The sequence below is a fragment of the Drosophila persimilis genome, unplaced genomic scaffold (genome assembly GCF_003286085.1).
Source record: "Drosophila persimilis strain 14011-0111.01,24,50 unplaced genomic scaffold, DperRS2 tig00001074-arrow-arrow-pilon, whole genome shotgun sequence".
NCBI lineage: Eukaryota > Metazoa > Arthropoda > Insecta > Diptera > Drosophilidae > Drosophila > Drosophila persimilis.
Genome location: NW_020825408.1, coordinates 97,852 through 106,876, shown reverse-complemented (window position 1 = coordinate 106,876; position 9,025 = coordinate 97,852).

Here is a 9,025-nt window from a genome sequence, read left to right as displayed (position 1 = left end):
ACACTCGCTGGCGGCTGCAACTCCTTAATGGCTGCCACTTTCTCGGGATCGGTGCAGATTCCGTCTCCCGTCACCAAAAAATCTTCATAAAAAATTTACACTTGTCCACGTTTAGGCGCAAGTTTGCATTTTTCAACCGTCGAAAAACTTCTTCGAGGTTGCGCTTGTGCTCCTCCTCGGTACGGCCGATGACAATGATGTCGTCTTGGTACGCGAACGAGTGTGGCACCATCTCGGGGCCTATCACCTGGTCCAATGCCCTCTGGAACGTAGCCGAGGCTGAGTGGAGTCCGAATGGCATCACCTTCCATTGGAACAGCCCTTTGCCAGGCACCGTGAACGCGGTGAACTTCCTGCTCCTTTCTCCAGTGGTATCTGCCAATATCCGTCCTTCAAGTCTAAGCTACTGATGAACCGTGCCTCCCTGAGCTGGTCCAAAATATAGTCTATTCTTGACATGTGGTACGCATCCTTGATGGACTTCGCGTTTATCTGTCTAAAGTCCACGCAAAATCTCCACTTTCCCGTCTTCTTTTTGACCATCACGATGGGTGAACTGTACGGACTCTTCGATGGCTCAATGTACCCTCTTTCCAGCAGCTCGTCAACCTGTTGGTTGATTTCGGCTTCCATCTTGGGATTTTTGGGGTAGTAAAGCTGTTTGACCGGCTGGGCATCACTCATAGTGATCGTGTGTGTAGCTATGTTCGACACTCCCTTCAGTTCTCGGAACTCTTCCAACTCCTTTGCCAGGAAGTTTTCGACCGATCCCTCCTCCGCTCGCGTTCCGGCGGATGCTGGCTCGACGGACCCTCCAGTGTTCGCTACCACCGCCACTGACAACTTCTCCTCCAACCGCCCCTGGCGGTGGCCTCTCTCAGGGATCACAACACTGTGTCCCGCACAGGTCACCTCTGCTCCGACTGCGGCCATGAAATCCCATCCCAGGACAAGCGCATCAATTACTCCGGGCAACACGAGCAGCGGAATTGTAACGATCTTGTCCCCGAAGGCCAGCTCCTCCTCCATCTGGGAACTGATTTCCCGGCTGCGTCCGTCAGCCAGCCGCACCAGCTTCCTCGTCTCTTTCTGTCGCCTACTCGCAGCTGATAAAACTGCTTGTCGCCCCGGTATCGACCGTTGCTTTCCAGTTGCTGCCCGCGATCCTCACCACCGCCGACAGCTGGACATCCTCCACCGTGAGTTCTCCTACGAGTTTTGGGGGGCTTCGACTTGCGACCCTGGCACGGCTCTGGGTCGGCTTGGGTCGCGGGGCGTTTCCCGCTTTCTGGCAGCACTGCCATGTCGGGGCTCCTACCTTGCCGCACCTCCAGCAAAATGTTATAGGTGCTTGTGCCCAATGGCGGTCACTTCCGCATCGTCGACACGCCTGGGCTGGGTTTTTCACGAACCCAGCCTCTATGTTCGAGTTCGCTTGGTCGTCCCGCCGCGTCGGTACCGGCCTTTTTTCCCCTGTCGGATCAGAGCTGGATGCCGTTTCGCCCTGGCAGCGGCGACATATCTCCGTTTCCTCTCCAGAGCCTCAAATTCGTCGGCCAGCGTCATCATGTGATCGAGGTCTCTGCACCTATGCGGCCGGATGAACACCCTCAAATCGGGCATACTGTTGTCTCTGATGAGCTCCAACTGCTCTTCGGGCGTGCATTTTAGTGGCCGCATGAGGGTCTGCATCTCCACCATGTAGTCCTTGAATGGCTCTCCCCACCTTTGCTTCCTCAACCTCAGCTCCTGAAGTAATTTTTCAAAATATGCTTGGAAGCTACGCGCAAATGCGTTCCATGTCTGCCACTGCCTGTTATGTTATGTTACCACATGAGCGCCCGACCCTTTAGTAGCTCAGGCATTGCTCGAGGAATTAAATTCAAATCCAAACCGTACATGTCGGCTGACCACTCGATTTGTTCGGGAACGACCACTCCCTGACCTGCTTGGCGATGTGGGCAAAACTCGAACTGGGTGGTCTCGTGGTTTGTTCATCGAGTCACCGTCGACGATCCTCCCCTGCTCTCCCCTCTTCCAACCCATGTGGGTTTCTCGCGCTCCCTTGTTTTGGCTGTGCTGGGATGGTTGGCCTCTCTCCACTCTCTGCCCGCGGGCGGCTGGGCGACCGGCTTTTCACCGGGACCGCCAGGCTCGCGATGAGCTCCTCTTGGGTCGGACGGCCGTCAACGTCAGGCGCTCGTATGGATCCGACCCGTCCACCATCTGGGCCGCGGTCGCGTCTCCTCCCGCCTTCATCTCCCAGGCCTCGAGCGCGTCTGCATACTCCGGTTCCTCTCCATGCTTCTCTAATCACTCCTTGAAGATTCGGCGCATCTTGGCCAGCGTGCCTTCCAATCGAAGACCGCACGCCCGCGCACACTGGACCAAGTCCTCTTTCCTCAACGAATGAACCCATCGTCGGCTCCTCATTTTTGCGTCCTCACAATACCAAACTCAGTACCGCCCTTCCCAAACGTACTTTGTCTTTTACTTGTCGTGTCGAACCGTTCTTTTCCGTCTGATGCAGCTGGGCTGGCTCAGCGGTCGGTGGTCTCGCTGCAACAATATTTGTATGTTGCCCCGACGACAAATAAGAAGGCACGGGTTGGGTTTTGTACTGATATGACAATATGCTTTATTGGTATCTTAGAGCTATCTTACGCTTTTCCGACTCCGGTGCTGGTCCTCCCCTTGGTTCTCCTCTGTGTTATGGTGAGAGTTACGCCCCTGGACCCCCCAAGTCGTCGCCAAGCGTGGCACCGCCGGCTCTACTGACTGGGGCTAGCGATTCTTGGCATGAGGCCCAAGTCCGCCTCTCAGTCGGCACCTGACGCGTTCGCTCTCACTCGACTCACTTGGCTTTTCGGCCCGAGGGTGTCTCACTCACTGTGGGATGCACTCCAAGCGTGGCACCGTTGGTTCAAGGGATTGGGACCTTTGGCTCTTGGCTGTACGCTCAAGTCCGCCTCTCAATCCTCACACAACGCGTTTGCTTTCCAAAGTTATTTTTCCTTTGCTCGGTCTCACTCTTGTTGCTCACTTCACTATTGATAGCTCCACTCGCTGACTGTCCCTGTTCCTGGTCGCGGCCCTCCTCTTATAGGCTCGCTTCCGCGTCGGCGCCGCCGATGCCGCCTGCCGCTAACGGCACTTTCCGCCATGCGGTGCCCGCACTTTTCCATCGGCGTTCCTTCATTCTCTGCTCGCTTTACAGCGGGACCTGGCTGGTGGCGTGATCTCATGACCATATTTGGTCATGCGCTGGGCCACTGCCGGCCCGATCCCGTCATCCCGCTGCTCTCCCTCTCCGGGGGTCCTCCCCTTGGGTCCCAGGTAGAGCTCTCCTCGGGAATTCGCCGCCTCCGGATATCCCCGGATAACGGCCGTTAGCCCTTAACCCTGTAACGCCCCCTGCGTGTGGGAATACCTTTCCTCACAGCGTATATATATGTTTCTTAATATAAATGAATAATTTTGAAGTGATAGTATAGTATTTTGTATTAAAATAGGAAAATAAACTATTTTTAAGAGGCACTCTCAAGTAAAAATACCTGATTTGCGGAAATCGTGGCAGAAAACCTATATAGGGAGTGGTAGTCTCGTGCATGGTATATTTCATATGAAAATTTTATAATGAACGAGGGGGAACGTTGTGAGTTGCTGCGGACACCGCAACTCTACAGTTATACCCGATACTAAGTCAGTATGGCTCTCCTCCGGCAGACGGTGCTAATATTAAACGAAACGAAAAAGGGTGCGTGCGAGAGAGACAGAAAATCAGTCTGTGCGTGACGTCGGGCGCTGCGTAGCCACTGCAAATTGATTTGTTCCTGTTGGCTATACAAATTATCTGATCTGATCCAGACTCAGCAATCTGATAGATATGGCCATTCTCTATGATTCTGCGTTTTTAGTTTTCTCGAATCTGCAATATTGTGGATGCAACAGATTTTCGTCATTTGGGGGGGCGGAAGGGGATGGGGCGAAATTTTGAGATATACGTTTTATAGTGAGATCTAACAGGAGTGCGGATACCAAATTTGTTTACTCTAGCGTTAATAGTTTCTGAGATTTGTGAATATCCCCAGACTTTCGTCTCTTGCGGGGGCGGAAGGGGGTGTGTTGAAATTTTGAAACAAACTCGTCTCGGTCCGATATATTAGGTGTGTGGATACCAAATTTGGTTGCTCTAGCTTTTATAGTCTCTGAGATCTAGGCGCTAATGTTTTACTCTAAGCAAAGCCGCCTATGCTACCTGTGTGTTAGAGAGAGACAGGGCGAGAAAAAATGAAATTGTTTTCTTGATGCTGGCTATAATAATAATACGATCCAATTCAGATTCTGCAGTCTAAAAGATATGGTCATTCTCTACGATTCTGCGTTTTTGGTTTAATCGTTTCTTTAAAAATGTGGATGCCACAGATTTTCGTCCTTTGTGGGGGCAAAAGTGGGCGGGGCGAAGTTTTGAAATATTTTTGTAGCAGTGATATGTCAGAAGTCTGGATCCGAAACGTCGTTGCTCTAGCTCTTATAGTCTTTGAGCACTAGGCGCTGAAGGGGACGGACGGACGGACGGACGGACAGACGGACAGACAGACAGGGCTCAATCGACTCGGCTATTGATGCTGATCAAGAATATATGTAATGGACAGTGTATCAAGCAGTTAACACTATCCCATCTAAATTAACATTTAAACTTAAGATACCATCGATAAGACCTAACCGATATAACCAGACTTAACCGATGTTTAAAAGACCTAGCCGATAAGGGGTTATCGATATGGGAGTCGGTTGTTGGAAGTAGAAGCAGAAAGTTGAACAAAAAGTCGGAAGAACAGAATCATTAATTGCACATCTTAAATCAAACACTTTGTACTCTTTTTCGATCAAAACATTATTAATAAACGATACTTTAATATTAATCTTACATTTGGGGGCTCGTCCGCGTCGAATAAAGAGCTCAGAGTGTGTGAAAAAGAAAAACAGAAGAAAGCAGAAGCTGATGCAAGAAGAGGATTGTTGAAAATTTGTTAAAGTTGTTGTTTGTAGCTACATGAAGTTGTAAAGTTGTTGTTGGTGGCTATAAACATTAAGTTGAACAATCAAAATTCTGTGAGCATAACAGTAGACACGGATTTTAATAAAATATCAGTCGTTTAATTCGGTTGAAAAATTGTGAAATTCATTGTCGCGTCGCAGCGTCGCACTATGGTCCGAACGACCACTTTTGTTGGCCAAAATTAATAACTCCCGAACGGAACAAGATTTTTTCATTTAGTTTTTTGTATTGGATACATATAATCAATAAGAAATGGATTTAAGAAAAAAAATGGGTGTGGCATCGCCCCTTTTTTTAATAATGCATATTTAAATTTTTAGTTATAGTGAAAAAAAGTATTAAGCATATTTTATTTAAGAAAACGGCGTTGCACGACTAAAAAAAATTTTGATTTAAATAAAAATAAAATCGTTTAAAGGTTTCCGTAAATTATTGCCGAAATCCTTGTCTAGAAGCAAGGTTAACGCCTCGTTTAGTGAGATATGTGCCGGCTTTCCGACTGGGTCCTGTACAGCCTTACGAACATAGTTAGCATATTTGGACATAAAGATAAATGTATTATAACAAAGGCTTGTGGCCAATCCACATATTTTCGTTCAAACATCTTTGAATTTTACCGGCATTTGTTCCGGTATGTTGCCAAACGGTAACAAATTTTCTTGCTGGTATCTTCAAAAGCTTTATTAATTTCATATGATATGTCGCCTTAAGATCCGTTTTCAAATAATTGATAATTTTACCCTTCTCTGAATTCCATTCGGCAAACAAATCTGCATTTTCGAATTTGAGGTTATGCTCTATTAATGCAAATTCCAAGAATTGTGGTAAAAAGTGGCATTTCTAACTATATACATTTCAAAAAGAATTTATCAATCTACGACACAAAAAAGGTTTCAGGGTGGGACTAGGTAGGACTCACTTTGTAAACCTTTTCAAAAATTAGTTTTCATTACAAGTTGGCACATGTTGAAGGCCTCACTTTAACCTTCAATTACGAAGACATCAGAACTACTAGAGACAGTTAAAAACTCAAAACACGTAGTAAGAACCCGACAGATTAAGATTCAACAAAAAAATTTAATCACGTCTTGGCGTTTTTCAATTTTTGAGATATCTAAAGTGGTTATTAATTTGCCACTTTTTCCCTTCACGTGCTTTACTATAACGAGGGGGAACGTTGGGAGTTGCTGCGGACACCGCAACTCTAGAGTTATACCCGATACTAAGTCAGTATGGCTCTCCTCCGGCAGACGCCGCTAATATTTAACGACACGACAAAGAGTGCGTGCGAGAGAGACAGAAAATCAGTCTGAGCGTGACGTCGGGCGCTGCGTAGCCACTGCAAATTGATTTGTTCCTTTTGGCTATAAAAATGATCTGATCTGATCCAGATTCAGCAATCTAATAGATATGGTCATTATCTATGATTCTGCGTTTTTAGTTTTCTCAAATCTGCAATATTGTGGATGCAACAGATTTTCGTCCTTTGTGGGGGCGGATGGGGGTGGGGCGAAATTCTGAGATATACGTTTTATAGTGACATCTTAAAGGAGTGTGTGTACCAAATTTGGTTACTCTAGCCTTAATAGTCTCTGAGATTTGTGGTTGCCTCAGATTTTCGTCCTTTGCGGGGGCGGAAGGGGGTGTGGCGAAATTTGGACAGGAAACGGTCAAGGTCCGATATCACAGGAGTGTGGATACCAAATTTGGTTGCTCTGGCTTTTATAGGTTCTGAGATCCTTGAACTCATATTTTGCAATTGGCAAAACCGACCATGAAACCTGTGTGTTAGAGTGAGACAGAGCGAGAAAGAGTGAAATTGTTTTCGTGATTCTGGCTGTATTAATTATACGATCTGGTTCAGATTTTGCACTCTAGAAGATATAGTCATCTACTACGATTCTGCGTTTTTAGTTTTCTCGTATCGTCGAAATTGTGGATGCCACAGATTTTCGCCCTTTGTGGGGGCGGAAGTGGGCGGGGCAAAGTTTTGAAATATTTTTGGAGCAGTGACATATCACAGAAGTCTGGATCCAAAACATCGTTGTTCTAGCTCTTATAGTCTTTGAGCATTAGGCGCTGAAGGGGACGGACAGACGGACAGACGGACGGACGGACAGACAGACAGGGCTCAATCGACTCGGCTATTGATGCTGATCAAGAATATATATACTTTATAGGGTCGGAAACGATTCCTTCTGGACGTTACACACATCCACTTTTACCACAAATCTAATATACCCCAATACTCATTTTGAGTATCGGGTATAAAAACAGTTGGGTTGCACAGCTGATTTTGCGAATGTGGCGCCATCTATGGAAATTTCTGGTACGCAGATTTAATGGTCGATCTTTTTCTAATGCGAAGCGATCAAAACCAGGTTTCAGTTTTGACTTTGAAAAATTAGGTTTTGGCCAACAAAAGTGGTCGTTCGGACCATAGTGCGTCGCCTTGTCCGTGCGCAGTACATACATAAGCAGAAAAAACACGCACAGACACGTTGTGTGTGATACACACTTATAAACAGAAAAGACAAGCACTCGTCGGGTACACAGACACAAGTCGAAAAGAGCCGCAAAATGATGCAAACACCGCCGCCGTTGCACTGGAAAGAGAGAGAGAAGGAAGAAGCTGTACCAGGAACGTCGCGCCCGATTGCAAACGAGAGGGAAGATTTAGAAAATGCGGAAAAGAATACTGAGGACAAGATTGATCAAATGATAAAGTTGCTAAGTTTGAAAGTGCTTTGCGATGAGCAACGAGAAATGAAGATCGCTCCAGATAATTTTACAAAAGTTGTGAGCGATTGTGATGGAAAATCGGTTCCCATAGAAAAATGGTTTGAGATTTTCGAAAAAAATGCCGACGCATATGAGCTTACTGAAAAGCAAAAGTATGTGCAGGCCAGAGGAAAAATGACCGGTGCAGCTAAGCTTTTCCTTGAAGCAGAATGCGTGTGCACCTATGAGGAACTCAAGAACGTATTATTGGATGAATTCACATGTAGCTATAACAGTGCAGACATTCATAAGCTGCTGCAAGAAAGAAAGAGGAAGAGTAGTGAGTCGATGCACGAGTACTTGCTGCAGATGAGAAAAATAGCAGCAGTCGGACATGTTGAAGACGCTGCTGTTATAAGCCATATTGTGAACGGTCTGGACATAAGAAAAGACTATAAGTATGCCATGTATCGCTGTAAGACCTTCAGGGCCTTGAAAGAAGTGTTCGATATCTATGATCGTTTGAACATATTGGAGAAGAAGGGCAATAACGAACAGCGTAAGACGAGTTTCAAGCAGCAAAGTGGGCAAAGCGGTAAAAAAGAATATTGCTATAACTGTGGATCAGAAGAACACAAACGCAAAGACTGCAAAGCCGAAACGAAGTGTTTTAACTGCAATCAGAATGGTCACATTTCGCGTAACTGTCCTTATGAAGCTGATAAAGTTGATAAAGTTCGCGTCATTTTGGGTCGCAGTCGCATGAAAGAAATTCAAATAAACGGCATTGTAGTTGACTGTCTTGTGGATACAGGGTCAGATGTAACCATAATCAAAGAGAGTATGTTGAAGACCATGAAAAACGTTAAACTTTTGAAGTGCACAACTATGTTGCGCGGTCTGGGTCAGATATCAACAAAGCCTGTTGGATACTTTAATGCAGAAGTTACCGTGGATAACTTGCAGACCACACAGAAGTTTTTAGTAGTCCCCAGTAGCCAGATTGATTTCGACGCACTTTTGGGGCATGATTTCATTAAAAAGTTCCGTTTCGTCGCTGATATGCAAGGATACACGTTCTTGAAGCATGACGCAGATCCTGTGCCAACAGATGAGCATGCTCTTATATATAATGTAACTGAAGATTCATCCTTTGTAGCTCCACCGCAATATCGAAAAGACGTTGAACAGATGATAAGAAACAGCTACCAAATGCCCACAGAAGTTGCAAAGCAGTCTCCA